The sequence below is a fragment of the Zonotrichia albicollis genome, chromosome 28 (assembly GCF_047830755.1).
Source record: "Zonotrichia albicollis isolate bZonAlb1 chromosome 28, bZonAlb1.hap1, whole genome shotgun sequence".
Taxonomy (NCBI): domain Eukaryota; kingdom Metazoa; phylum Chordata; class Aves; order Passeriformes; family Passerellidae; genus Zonotrichia; species Zonotrichia albicollis.
Genome location: NC_133846.1, coordinates 5083160 through 5096692, shown reverse-complemented (window position 1 = coordinate 5096692; position 13533 = coordinate 5083160). Strand labels below are relative to the sequence as shown.

Below are 13533 nucleotides of genomic sequence, written 5' to 3'. Positions count from 1 at the left end.
TGAATCTTGGCTCTCACAGCTCACCCCAAATTTCCCACATTTGCATCTATCTATCATCTATCTATCTATCTATCTATCTATCTATCTATCTGTCTATCTATCTGTCTATCTATCTATCTCGCACAGGACGTGCTGCTGATCCAACCTTGGGGGCAAAAAACCACAAGGAAAAGGGTTTTAGAGGTGTAACATGGATTTGAGGTCTTTTTATAGGGTCATTGGAAGGGTTAGGATCATTAAATCTGGCTCCTAGTCCTGCACAGGACATCCCAAATTCCCCACATGTTTGCATCGATCCATGTCACGCAGGAGGAGTCGCTGCTCCGACCTTGGGGGAAAAAACACAAGGAAAAGAGCTGGGATATGGATTTGAGATCTTGTTGATGGGTCATTGGAAGGGCTGGGATCATCAAATCTGACTCTTGGCCCTCACAGCTCACCCCAAATTCCCCACATTTGCATCTATCTCTCTCTCTCTCTATCTATCTATCTATCTATCTATCTATCATCTATCTATCTATCTATCTATCTATCTATCTATCTATCTATCTCGCACAGGACATGCTGCTGATCCAAACTTGGGGGCAAAAAAAACACAAGGAAAAGGGTTTTAGAGGTGTTGACATGCATTAAAAATCTCCTTGTAGGGTCATTAGAAGGGTTGGGATCATCAAATTTGACTCCTAATCCGGCACAGGACATGTCAAATTTTCCCTGTTTGTGCCTATCCATGTCTCACAGGAGGAGTCGCTGCTCCGACCTCGGGGGGATAAAACACAAGGAAAAGGGTTTTAGAGCTGTGACATGGATTTGAGGTGTTTTTATAGGGTCATTGGAAGGGTTAGAATCATTAAATCTGGCTCCTAGTCCTGCACACAATATTCCAAATTCCCCACATGTTTGCATCGATCCATGTCTCACAGGAGGAGTCGCTGCTCCAACCTTGGGGGGCATAAAACACAAGGAAAAGAGCTGGGATATGGATTTGAGGTCTTTTTATAGGGTCATTGGAAGGGTTGGGATCATCAAATCTGAATCTTGGCCCTCACAGCTCACCCCAAATTCCCCACATTTGCATCCATCTATCTTCTATCTATCTACCTGTCTATCTATCTATCTTGCACAGGACGTGCTGCTGATCCAACCTTGGGGGCAAAAAACCACAAGGGAAAGGGTTTTAGAGCTGTGACATGGATTTGAGGTGTTTTTATAGGGTGTTTGGAAGGGTTGGGATCATTAAATCTGGTTCCTAGCCCTGCACAGGACATCCCAAATTCCCCACATTTCCATCCACCCACGTTGCACAGGAGGAGTCGCTGCTCCAATCTTGGGGGCAAAAACCACAAGGGAAAGGGTTTTAGAGCTGCAATGTGGATTTGAAATGTCCTTGTGGAGTTATGGGATATCCCAACTGGAAGGAGGCCAAAAGGATCATCAGATTTGAGTCCTGGCTCAATTTCCCTAAATTTGCATCTTAATTTTCCCATTACAACTTCAGGTTATGAAGTTGTTGACCCCAAGTTTGCTCCCCCAAATCATTTTTGTTCCCATCTCTCAGGGCCTGAGGCACTGAGGTGCTGTTGATTCCCAGGCCTGGAGAGGAATGGTTTTGTAAAAATGGGAAAGCAGCAGCTGACTCTGGATAATTTAGAGTTATACACTAAAGAATTACAGGATTATAAATGTATAAAAAGCTGAAATCCTAAATTTTGATAAAAGATTGGTTTGACAGAAGCTCCCCAGTGAATTGTGGCTCCTTTTCCCTGTCCCTCCAGGGCTCTGGGGCTCAGCACTCACGGGGTGCAGCTCACACATCCTCTCCTTGGCCACATATTTATACAGGATTATAAATGTATGAAAAGCTGAAATCCTAAATTTTGATAAAAGATTGGTTTGACAGAAGATCCCCAGTGAATTGTGGCTCCTTTTCCCCATCCCTCTAATGCTCTGAGGGCTCAGCACTCACGGGGTGCAGCTCACACATCCTCTCCTTGGCCACATATTTATACAGGATTATAAAAGCTGAAATCCTAAATTTTGATAAAAGATTGGTTTGACAGAAGCTCCCCAGTGAATTGTGGATCTTTTTCCCAGTCTTCCAAGGCTATGGGGCAGAAGGAGGGCTCAGCACTCATGGGGTGCAGCTCACACATCCTCTCCTCCACCATGGAGTTTAGAGCTATACACTGAAGAATTACAGGATTATAAATGTATGAAACGCTGAAATCCTAAATTTTGATAAAAGATTGGTTTGACAGAAGTGAATTGTGGATCCTTTCCCAGTCTTCCAAGGCACAGGATGGAGGGATCAGATCCCCAGGTTACTCATGGGGTGCAGCTCACACATCCTCTCCTCCACCACGGAATTTAGAGTTATACACTAAAGAATTATAGTATTATAAATGTATAAAAAGCTAAAATCTGAAGGCATTGGTTTGACAGAAGCTCCCCAGTGAATTGTGGCTCCTTTTCCCCATCCCTCCAGGGCTCTGGGGCTCAGCACTCACGGGGTGCAGCTCACACATCCTCTCCTCCATACTAAAGAATTACAGGATTATAAATGTATAAAAAGCTGAAATCCTAAATTTTGATAAAATTTTTTTTTGACAGAAGCTCCCCAGTGAATTGTGGCTCCTCTCCCAGCCCCTCAATGCTCTGGGGCTCAGCACTCACGGGGTGCAGCTCACACATCCTCTCCTTGGCCACATATTTATACAGCATTATAAAAGCTGAAATCCTAAATTTTGATAAAAGATTGGTTTGACAGAAGCTCCCCAGTGAATTGTGGCTCCTTTTCCCCATCCCTCCAGGGCTCTGAGGGCTCAACACTCACAGGGTGCAGCTCACACATCCTCTCTTTGACCACATATTTATACAGGATTATAAATGTATAAAAAGCTGAAATCCTAAATTTTGATAAAAGATTTGTTTGACAGAAGATCCCCAGTGAATTGTGGCTCCTCTCCCAGCCCCTCAAGGCTCTGGGGCTCAGCACTCACGGGGTGCAGCTCACACATCCTCTCCTCCACCATGGAGTTTAGAGCTATACACTGAAGAATTACAGGATTATAAATGTATGAAAAGCCAAAATCCTAAATCCTGATAAAAGATTGGTTTGACAGAAGATTCCCAGTGAATTGTGGATCCTTTCCCAGTCTTCCAAGGCTCTGGGGCAGGATGGAGGGGTCAGATCCCCAGGTTACTCACGGGGTGCAGCTCACACATCCTCTCCTTGGCCACATATTTATACAGCATTATAAAAGCTGAAATCCTAAATTTTGATAAAAGATTGGTTTGACAGAAGCTCCCCAGTGAATTGTGGCTCCTTTTCCCCATCCCTCCAGGGCTCTGAGGGCTCAACACTCACAGGGTGCAGCTCACACATCCTCTCTTTGACCACATATTTATACAGGATTATAAATGTATAAAAAGCTGAAATCCTAAATTTTGATAAAAGATTGGTTTGACAGAAGCTCCCCAGTGAATTGTGGCTCCTTCCCCATCCCCTCAAGGCTCTGGGGCTCAGCACTCACGGGGTGCAGCTCACACATCCTCTCCTCGGCCACATATTTATACAGGATTATAAAAGCTGAAATCCTAAATTTTGATAAAATATTGGTTTGACAGAAGCTCCCCAGTGAATTGTGGATCCTTTCCCAGCCCCTCAATGCTCTGAGGCTCAGCACTCACGGGGTGCAGCTCACACATCCTCTCCTTAGCCACATATTTATACAGGATTATAAATGTATAAAAAGCTGAAATCCTAAATTTTGATAAAAGACTGGTTTGATAGAAGCTCCCCAGTGAATTGTGGATCCTTTCCCAGTCTTCCAAGGTGCAGGATGGAGGGATCAGATCCCCAGGTTACTCATGGGGTGCAGCTCACACATCCTCTCCTCCATACTAAAGAATTACAGGATTATAAATGTATAAAAAGCTAAAATCCTAAATCCTGATAAAAGATTGGTTTGACAGAAGCTCCCCAGTGAATTGTGGCTCCTTTTCCCCATCCCTCTAATGCTCTGGGGCTCAGCACTCACGGGGTGCAGCTCACACATCCTCTCTTTGACAACATATTTATACAGGATTATAAATGTATGAAAAGCTGAAATCCTAAATTTTGATAAAAGATTGGTTTGATAGAAGATCCCCAGTGAATTGTGGCTCCTCTCCCAGCCCCTCAAGGCTCTGAGGGTCAGCACTCACAGGGTGCAGCTCACACATCCTCTCCTCCACCATGGAGTTTAGAGCTATACACTGAAGAATTACAAGATTATAAATGTATGAAAAGCCAAAATCCTAAATTTTGATAAAAGCTTAGTTTGATAGAAGCTCCCCAGTGAATTGTGGATCCTTTCCCAGTCTTCCAAGGTGCAGGATGGAGGGATCAGATCCCCAGGTTACTCACGGGGTGCAGCTCACACATCCTCTCCTCCATACTAAAGAATTACAGGATTATAAATGTATAAAAAGCTGAAATCCTAAATTTTGATAAAAGATTGGTTTGACAGAAGCTCCCCAGTGAATTGTGGCTCCTCTCCCAGTCCCTCAAGGCTCTGGGGCTCAGCACTCACGGGGTGCAGCTCACACATCCTCTCTTTGACCACATATTTATACAGGATTATAAATGTATGAAAATCTGAAATCCTAACTTTTGATAAAAGACTGGTTTGACAGAAGCTCCCCAGTGAATTGTGGATCCTTCCCCAGCCCCTCAAGGCTCTGAGGGCTCAGCACTCACGGGGTGCAGCTCACACATCCTCTCCTCCACCATGGAGTTTAGAGTTATACACTAAAGAATTATAGTATTATAAATGTATAAAAAGCTAAAATCTGAAGGCATTGGTTTGACAGAAGCTCCCCAGTGAATTGTGGCTCCTCTCCCAGCCCCTCAAGGCTCTGGGGCTCAGCACTCACGGGGTGCAGCTCACACATCCTCTCTTTGACCACATATTTATACAGGATTATAAAAGCTGAAATCCTAAATTTTGATAAAAGATTGGTTTGACAGAAGAACCCCAGTGAATTGTGGATCCTTTCCCAGTCTTCCAAGGCTCTGGCAAGGATGGAGGGATGAGATCCCCAGGTTACTCACGGGGTGCAGCTCACACATCCTCTCCTCCACCACGGAGTTTAGAGTTATACACTGAAGAATTACAGGATTATAAATGTATGAAAAGCTGAAATCCTGAATTTTGATAAAAGATTGGTTTGATAGAAGCTCCCCTGTGAATTGTGGATCCTTTCCCAGTCCCTCAATGCTCTGAGGGCTCAGCACTCACGGGGTGCAGCTCACACATCCTCTCCTTGGCCACATATTTATACAGGATTATAAATGTAAAAAAAGCTGAAATCCTAAATTTTGATAAAAGATTTGTTTGACAGAAGAACCCCAGTGAATTGTGGCTCCTTTTCCCTGTCCCTCAATGCTCTGGGGCTCAGCACTCACGGGGTGCAGCTCACACATCCTCTCCTCCACCATGGAGTTTAGAGTTATACACTGAAGAATTACAGGATTATAAATGTATAAAAAGCTGAAATCCTAAGTCTTGATAAAAGATTGGTTTGACAGAAGATTCCCAGTGAATTGTGGATCCTTTCCCAGTCTTCCAAGGCGCAGGATGGAGGGATCAGATCCCCAGGTTACTCACGGGGTGCAGCTCACACATCCTCTCCTCCACCATGGAGTTTAGAGCTATACACTAAACAATTACAAGATTTTAAATTTATGAAAATCTGAAATCCTAAATTTTGATAAAAGATTGGTTTGACAGAAGCTCCCCAGTGAATTGTGGCTCCTCTCCCAGCCCCTCAATGCTCTGGGGCTCAGCACTCACGGGGTGCAGCTCACACATCCTCTCCTCCACCATGGAATTTAGAGCTATACACTAAAGAATTATAGTATTATAAATGTATGAAAAGCTAAAATCTGAAGGCATTGGTTTGACAGAAGCTCCCCAGTGAATTGTGGCTCCTCTCCCAGCCCCTCAAGGCTCTGAGGGCTCAGCACTCACGGGGTGCAGCTCACACATCCTCTCTTCGGCCCCGCCGTGTCCCGGCTCTGTTGCAGCCCCATCCTCCTCCCACGATCCTGCAGAATTCAATTTTTGGGAATTCCTCGCTGCCAGGCAGCTTCAAAGCCCTGGAGAGAGAGAGAGAGGGGTAAAACATCCTGGTGATCACAGAAACCAAGCCTGGAACGCTGGCAGGAGCCTCATTCACCCCTCAGTGCAGAACTCATTTATCCCAGAAAGAATTCTGTGCAATTACCCCCAGCATCCCAAATTCCCACACACAAAATCCCATTTCATTCCTTGCTTTCGTTTTTTTTTTTTTTATTTTTTTTTATTTGTAAAAAATAAAATTATTTTTTACAAATAAATATTATTATAAATTATTAATAAATATTATTATTTTTATTATAATTTTTTTTATTTGTAAAAAAATCTGCTGATCACATGGAGCCTCTTCATGGTGAGGCTTTTTTGTAGTGGATGACCCCAACATATGGCAGAGGGGAAAAAATGGGAGTCAAAAAAAAGAAAAGAAAAAATAATAAAACAAACAGGAGGAAAAAAATGGAGTAAAAAAAAAAAAGAAAATAATAAAACAAACAGGAGGAAAAAATTGGAATAAAAAAAAAAGAAAATAATAAAACAAACAGGAGGAAAAAATTGGAGTAAAAAAAAGAAAATAATAAAACAAACAGGAGGAAAAAATTGGAGTAAAAAAAAAAGAAAATAATAAAATAAACAGGAGGAAAAAATTGGAGTAAAAAAAAAAGAAAATAATAAAACAAACAGGAGGAAAAACTTGGAGTAAAAAAAAGAAAATAATAAAACAAACAGGAGGAAAAAATTGGAGTAAAAAAAAAAAAGAAAATAATAAAACAAACAGGAGGAAAAAATTGGAGTAAAAAAAAAAGAAAATAATAAAATAAACAGGAGGAAAAAATTGGAGTAAAAAAAAGGAAAATAATAAAACAAACAGGAGGAAAAAATTGGAGTAAAAAAAAAAGAAAATAATAAAATAAACAGGAGGAAAAAATGGGAGTCAAAAAAAAAAAGAAAAAAATAAAACAAACAGGAGGAAAAAATGGAGTAAAAAAAAAAGAAAATAATAAAACAAACAGGAGGAAAAAATTGGAGTAAAAAAAAAAAGAAAATAATAAAACAAACAGGAGGAAAAAATTGGAGTAAAAAAAAAATATTTAAACAAACAGGAGGAAAAATTGGAGTAAAAAAAAAAGAAAATAATAAAACAAACAGGAGGAAAAAATTGGAGTAAAAAAAAAAAGAAAATAATAAAACAAACAGGAGGAAAAAATTGGAGTAAAAAAAAAATATTTAAACAAACAGGAGGAAAAATTGGAGTAAAAAAAAAAGAAAATAATAAAACAAACAGGAGGAAAAAATTGGAGTAAAAAAAAAAAGAAAATAATAAAACAAACAGGAGGAAAAAATTGGAGTAAAAAAAAAATATTTAAACAAACAGGAGGAAAAATTGGAGTAAAAAAAAAAGAAAATAATAAAACAAACAGGAGGAAAAAATTGGAGTAAAAAAAAAAAGAAAATAATAAAACAAACAGGAGGAAAAAAATGGAGAAAAAAAAAAGAAAATAATAAAACAAACAGGAGGAAAAAATTGGAGTAAAAAAAAAAAGAAAATAATAAAACAAACAGGAGGAAAAAATTGGAATAAAAAAAAAAGAAAATAATAAAACAAACAGGAGGAAAAAATTGGAGTAAAAAAAAAAAAAATAATAAAACAAACAGGAGGAAAAAATTGGAGTAAAAAAAAAAGAAAATAATAAAACAAACAGGAGGAAAAAATGGGAGTCAAAAAAAAAAGAAAAAAAATAAAACAAACAGGAGGAAAAAATTGGAGTAAAAAAAAAAGAAAATAATAAAATAAACAGGAGGAAAAAATGGGAGTAAAAAAAAAAGAAAATAATAAAACAAACAGGAGGAAAAAACTGGAGTAAAAAAAAAAAGAAAATAATAAAACAAACAGGAGGAAAAAATGGGAGTCAAAAAAAAAAGAAAATAATAAAATAAACAGGAGGAAAAAAATGGAGTAAAAAAAAAGAAAATAATAAAACAAACAGGAGGAAAAAAATGGAGTAAAAAAAAAGAAAATAATAAAACAAACAGGAGGAAAAAACGGGAGTAAAAAAAAAAGAAAATAATAAAACAAACAGGAGGAAAAAATTGGAGTAAAAAAAAGAAAATAATAAAACAAACAGGAGGAAAAAATTGGAGTAAAAAAAAAAGAAAATAATAAAACAAACAGGAGGAAAAAATTGGAGTAAAAAAAAGAAAATAATAAAATAAACAGGAGGAAAAAATTGGAGTAAAAAAAAAGAAAATAATAAAATAAACAGGAGGAAAAAATTGGAGTAAAAAAAAAAGAAAATAATAAAACAAACAGGAGGAAAAAATTGGAGTAAAAAAAAAAGAAAATAATAAAACAAACAGGAGGAAAAAATGGGAGTAAAAAAAAAAAGAAAATAATAAAACAAACAGGAGGAAAAAATTGGAGTAAAAAAAAAAGAAAATAATAAAACAAACAGGAGGAAAAAATGGGAGTCAAAAAAAAAGAAAAAAAATAAAACAAACAGGAGGAAAAAATTGGAGTAAAAAAAGAAGAAAATAATAAAATAAACAGGAGGAAAAAATGGAGTAAAAAAAAAAAGAAAATAATAAAATAAACAGGAGGAAAAAATTGGAGTAAAAAAAAAAAGAAAATAGTAAAACAAACAGGAGGAAAAAATTGGAGTAAAAAAAAGAAAATAATAAAACAAACAGGAGGAAAAAATGGGAGTCAAAAAAAAAAGAAAAAAAATAAAACAAACAGGAGGAAAAAATTGGAGTAAAAAAAAAAGAAAATAATAAAACAAACAGGAGGAAAAAATTGGAGTAAAAAAAAAGAAAATAATAAAACAAACAGGAGGAAAAAATTGGAGTAAAAAAAAAAGAAAATAATAAAACAAACAGGAGGAAAAAATTGGAGTAAAAAAAAGAAAATAATAAAACAAACAGGAGGAAAAAATTGGAGTAAAAAAAAAAGAAAATAATAAAACAAACAGGAGGAAAAAATTGGAGTAAAAAAAAAGAAAAGAATAAAACAAACAGGAGGAAAAAATTGGAGTAAAAAAAAAAAAAGAAAATAATAAAACAAACAGGAGGAAAAAATTGGAGTAAAAAAAAAGAAAATAATAAAACAAACAGGAGGAAAAAATTGGAGTAAAAAAAAAAGAAAATAATAAAATAAACAGGAGGAAAAAATTGGAGTCAAAAAAAAAGAAAATAATAAAACAAACAGGAGGAAAAAATTGGAGTAAAAAAAAAAGAAAATAATAAAATAAACAGGAGGAAAAAATTGGAGTAAAAAAAAAAGAAAATAATAAAACAAACAGGAGGAAAAAATTGGAGTAAAAAAAAAGAAAATAATAAAATAAACAGGAGGAAAAAATTGGAGTAAAAAAAAAGAAAATAATAAAATAAACAGGAGGAAAAAAATGTGGCCCCTCCTGTGATCACTTTGGATTTTTGGCTGCTTGGATTGCCTGGTGAGAGACACAAGGAGAAGGGGGAAAGATCAAAAAAAAGAGAAAAGCTGTGTTTTCAGTTCAATCTCAGTTCTAGGTGGTTTCTCAAACAATAAAAAGGAGTTGGCAGGTGCAAAGTGCAACAAAAAAATCACAGAGGAGAGAAAATTGGGGACAAAACAGAGAATGGAAAAGCAGATCTGAATGGAGTTGGTTACACAGGGGCCCACACACAGAATATGTGGTTAAACAGCATTTTATGAGGTGTAAAATTGAATATTTGTCAAAACTTTGGGGCAGGGATGGAGCCCTCACCTGCATGGGTGGCCAGGTGAAGGAAATTCAGTTTATTGGCCCAAAATGACACAAATTTGCTTTAATTGTCACCTTTATCAGTGGAGGATGGAATCTCAGAGCTCCTCAGTTTTCTCGTGCACTGAAAGCTCCCGTGGCCACTCCAGCACCCACAGAACCCCTGAAATTTGATTTAAATCAGAAATTCCCTGGGCTGGGCTCACTCCCTCCCAAATGCCAAGATGAGGAAAGGATTTTGGAAATCCTCACTTAAACAAAGGATTGATTTGGTCTCTTTTTTTCCAAATTGGAAAAATCCCTTTTTTTCCTCACCTTTTTCCCTCCCTGAGCTTTTTTTTCCCTCATTTTTCCTCTTAGGTGTGGATATAAAAATACCAAAATTTTATTTCCAAATCTTTAACCCCAGTGAGAGCAAGTGGCAGAAATTCCAGCTTGCAGGAGTGCAGACACTGTGGGAACATTGACAGCCTTCATTTACATAAAAGAATACTAATTATGTTGTATCATCAACATCTGGGATTCTGCTCACTGCCATATGCGACAGCTTTAACCCTTCAGCCTCCCCAGCACAGCAAATTTCGAATTTGGAACAAAAAAATAATTCTGAAATACAGAATTTTGTAAGGATTCATCAAAGAGCTGGTTGGTCATGGGTTCTGTGAAGTGAAATTTTCAAAAAATATTGAATTTCTCCTCAATTTCCAAAGGGGAAGAGCTGCTGGGTTCTCCCAGGAAATCATTCCCACAGCAGATCTAGGGAATTTTAAAAATAGAAATAAATAAATATGAATAAAATAAAATAAATATAAATAAATAAAAGCAGATCCCCAGCACAGCAAATTTCTAATTTGGAACAAAAAAATAATTCTGAAATACAGAATTTTTAAAGGATTCATCAAAGAGCTGGTTGGTTATGGGTTCTGTGAAGTGAAATTTTCAAAATATATTGAATTTCTCCTCAATTTCCAAAGGGGAAGAGATGCTGGGATCTCCCAGGAAATCATTCCCACAGCAGATCTATGGAATTTAAAAAATAGAAATAAATAAATAGAAATAAAAGAAAAAAATTAAATAAATAGAAAGAAATAAAAGTAGATCCCCAGCACAGCAAATTTCTAATTTGGAACAAAAAAATAATTCTGAAATACAGAATTTTGTAAGGATTCATCAAACAGCTGGTTGGTTATGGGTTCTGTGAAGTGGAATTTTCAAAAAATATTGAATTTCTCATCAATTTCCAAAGGGGAAGAGATGCTGGGTTCTCCCAGGAAATCATTCCACAGCAGATCCATGGAATTTAAAAAATAGAAATAAATAAATATGAATAAAATAAATATAAATATAAATAAATAAAAGCAGATCCCCAGCACATCAAATTTCTACTTTGGAACAAAAAAATAACCCTGAAATACAGAATTTTTGGGGATTCATCAAACAGCTGGTTGCTGTTGTTTCTGTGAAGTGAAATTTTCAAAAAATATTGAATGGCCAAAATGAAGCACAGAACCATCAGCACATTAAATAAAGCACATTTGGGGTTTTTTAAACTAATTCTTTTGCAACGCTGTAGGAAAATATGGATAAAACAACCCAAATCCTAATTTATTTTTTTTTGCTGTCACCTCCCTCTGCTTTTTCTATTGAAACCCAAGGAGTCAGAGGAGGCACCAAACTCTTTTTGGGTGGGAAATTCAGATTTTTTCCCTCATTCCTCCTGGGAACAGATCAAGGCAGCATTCTAAGGGCTTAAAGTTCATCCCTTCAATTTGTCCTCAATGAAACAACAACAGGACAAGGAGGGAAAAGAGGGAAATGTGAATTTTGAATTTGGGGTTGATGCCACAAAAAGGGTTTGATGTTCCTAAACCCTTCCTATTTTATTTCCTTCCTAATTCTGATTTATTTCCTTCCTAATTCTGATTTATTACCCAAACCGTGCTGGGAAGTGCAGGAAAAGAACAGAAAAAAAATTCCAAAAGAGATTTTATTTTCCCCCCTTGCTGTTTCCACTCATGATTTTATTTGATATATTTTATTTGATATATTTTCTTTCCTCCCAAACCAACTCTGCTGAGCAGGATTTCCATCCCTTCAGGTGAATTAACTATTCTTAGTTAAATAGATTTAGTCTTAGTCTGATGCCAGATTAACTCCTGACTGCTGGGATTATGGATTTACCTCTGCAAATAAATCACTTTTGAATCTCAGTTCCAGCTTTTAGTTCATTTTAGCTCAGCTGAACAGCTTTTAGTGCCTCCTTTGTGCTTTTCAAAGAATGATTAAACATCATTAAAACCAAGCTCAGGGCTCTTGCTCACAGCTCCAGGGAATAAACAGCTGATTTTTAAAGAATAACAGAGTTTTATATGGATTTTTTTTCAGCATAATTAATGCCATTTTAATAATAATAATGCCAATTTTTTCAGCGTAATTAATGGCATTTTCTTCTAAATCTAGAATATTTTTGTAGTCCACACACCACCACCTCCCCCCAAATAATTATTTCCTTGAAAATCCAAGTTATTTAGAGATTCCAGCCTTGTGTGGGGGGGGATTCCTTTTTATTTTCCTTTGGTATTTCAGTCAGCAAACTCCTTAAAAACTGCAGCAAAAGCACCAAAAACACCTCCTGAGTGAGAATCTCTCTTTAAATATTGAATTTGTCACGACTGCCACATTTCAGAGCAAAGATTGCAGCTCTCCATTTGGAAAAGCAGCTGAAATCTGAATTTTCAGAGCCCAGCACAGAGATGAGAGAAGGGAGAGCACCAAGAAAAGCTCCAGGGGTTTTTTTTTTTCAGGTATTTTTTTATTCCCTCAGCAAATCCAGACCTCTCGGTGAATTAATTCCAGCATAATTAGCTAATTAATAAATTAGCTAATTAATACACTCACCCAGCCAGTGTTGTTGCAAAAATCTCAAGGTGGGTCCCAAGAATTTGTTGTTTTCTGAGGGGTTGCAGCTGATTTGTGGAACAGCTCACGTGCTCCTCATTAGCATCTTGCAAAGCTAAAAGCTCATTAACAACAATTAGGAAAAACAGATAAACTTGGCAGCTTTGTTTTCTGCCTACTACAGGCACTCCTTAATGCTGTTGCAAAAAGGGAATTTTATTTTTCCTTTCACGGGCAGCAGAACAGTGGGGTTTAATCTGAATTTCCCTCAGTGCAGCAGGGTATCAATGACAGCAAATTGATAAAAAATCAGCTTTAGTTCACCCAAAATTCCATCCCAAAGGGCAGAACCTCACCTCCAGCTTTATCTCTTCTCCTTTTTCATCTGTTTTGTTCCCATGGGATTCTCTGGGCTGGAATTTTGAGCCACAAAAGCTTCACCTGATCCACCTTGGAGCTAAAACCCCCAAAAGTGAAAAAGAATTTGTGGGCACACAGTGAAACATCAACCAACAGCTGAGATATTCTCGGCTCTGAATGGGATTTTTATGTCATTTCTGGTCAATAATTTGGATTTGCTCAGCATCCTTAGGAGCAAAAGCTCATTAAGGGTTTGACACTAATGAGGGAGATCCTTCTTTCACTGGGGGGATTTTTTCCAGAGAAGAGTCTGGGAAAGGGGAAAATTTTGGGAAAAGTGAAGGAATTTGGGAAGGGGTGAAGAAAGGGGGTTTGGGAAAGGAGAAGATTTTGGGAAGGGGTGAAGTTGTTTG

At 37.0% G+C, this 13533-nt stretch overlaps 1 protein-coding gene across 7 annotated transcripts in view; it reads right to left on the bottom strand.

Annotated features, from left to right (window-relative positions):
* The window catches only part of USP49 (ubiquitin specific peptidase 49), a 29499-nt gene that overhangs the window by 12713 nt on the left and 3253 nt on the right, over positions 1-13533 (bottom strand). Inside the window, exons 2-4 of one of the 7 annotated variants that reach the window (XM_074528155.1) lie at positions 12761-12882; positions 9938-10025; positions 6015-6142 (exon numbers count right to left, since the gene is read on the bottom strand). The gene's annotated coding sequence lies outside the window, so the exon portion shown is untranslated. Of the gene's footprint in view, positions 1-1797; positions 1846-2833; positions 2865-3533; positions 3565-6014; positions 6143-9937; positions 10026-12760; positions 12883-13533 lie in introns of those variants that run through there. The other 6 variants (XM_074528154.1, XM_074528153.1, XM_074528152.1 and 3 more) reach the window with 6 other exon arrangements.